We start from the raw sequence: 1,196 nt of genomic DNA on the forward strand, positions 1-1,196 counted from the left end.
GTTGATATCAGAGTCTGATGACATCACACATCTTCCTATCAGAGTCAAAATCATTTTGACAATAGCCACGCACTAGATAGAAACCATATCATACATAATTATTCTCTTAGATAACATGTGCATTTATCATCAAAACTCAAAGCCATATGTAGAATCAAATCTTGTTTTTAATGGATATTTTAATTCGTATTTTGATATAATTTTGAAAATTTATATGGTTCATTGTATTTTACAAACGATGGATCAAGCATTTTCCTTGATGATGGAACCAATCCATTTGTAAAATGTCTCAAATTGAATACAAATAGGGATACCATGATGAGGGCACTGCCTAAGTAACTCTTTAAATCTTTCCCAAGCTTCGAAAAGTGACTCTTCATCTCCTTGCCTAAATGAGGTAATTTCATTTCCCATCTTTGCATTCTTGGAAGGAGGAAAATACATAGCCAAGAACTTCTCAGCCAAGTCATTCCATGTAGTAATGGAATTTGGCTCTAAGGAATTCAACCAACTCTTGGCTCTATCCCTTAGAGAATAAGGAAACAATCTGAGCCTGAAGAGGTCATCGGTCACGCATGGGATTTTGAAGTTGTTAGCTACATCCAGGAATTGCCTCAAATGTAGATGAGGATCTTCAGTAGGTGCTCCAGAGTACTGACCAGTGGTTTGTAACATTTGAAACATTATGGGCTTGAACTCAAATTAGGCTGCGGTGATCTCTGGCAAGACAATGCCAGTACTCATGGATGTTGGATCAAAATCAGCATAGTCTCTGATGTTTCTTGCCCTGTCATTAACAATATCAATGATGTCACTATTTTCTGTCATGATTGGGATCTGCTCTGCTTCAACTGGAACTTCTGGAGGCACTGGGTCATCCAGAGTAGGTGATGGATCTTCTGGTTGACGTCTAGCACGTCTTTGTCTTCTCAGAGCTCTCAATGTTCTTTTAGGTTCAGGATATCCACTGTGAGTTGGATGTAACGATCTGTGCATGCAATAATGTAACATCTGTCGTGACACCAAACTACATAAGACTGTAAAAAACACAAATGCTTAAAATAAATAGAATCAAATACAAAAATCAAAAGGTAATAATCACTGGCAAGACAATGCCAGTACTCATGGATGTTGGATAAAAAACAACATAGTCTCTGATGTTTCTTGCCCTGTCATTGACAATATCAATGATGTCA

General features: G+C 37.4%; 1 non-coding gene across 1 annotated transcript; it reads left to right on the plus strand.

Moving 5' to 3' along the window:
• The first annotated feature begins 310 nt into the window (after positions 1-310).
• LOC131593801 (small nucleolar RNA R71) lies at positions 311-417 on the plus strand. The gene has a single exon (XR_009281181.1). It is a non-coding gene; the product is annotated as a small nucleolar RNA R71 (small nucleolar RNA).
• The last annotated feature ends 779 nt before the right edge of the window (positions 418-1,196 follow it).

This window comes from Vicia villosa, linkage group LG3 (assembly GCF_029867415.1).
Source record: "Vicia villosa cultivar HV-30 ecotype Madison, WI linkage group LG3, Vvil1.0, whole genome shotgun sequence".
Taxonomy (NCBI): Eukaryota; Viridiplantae; Streptophyta; class Magnoliopsida; order Fabales; family Fabaceae; genus Vicia; species Vicia villosa.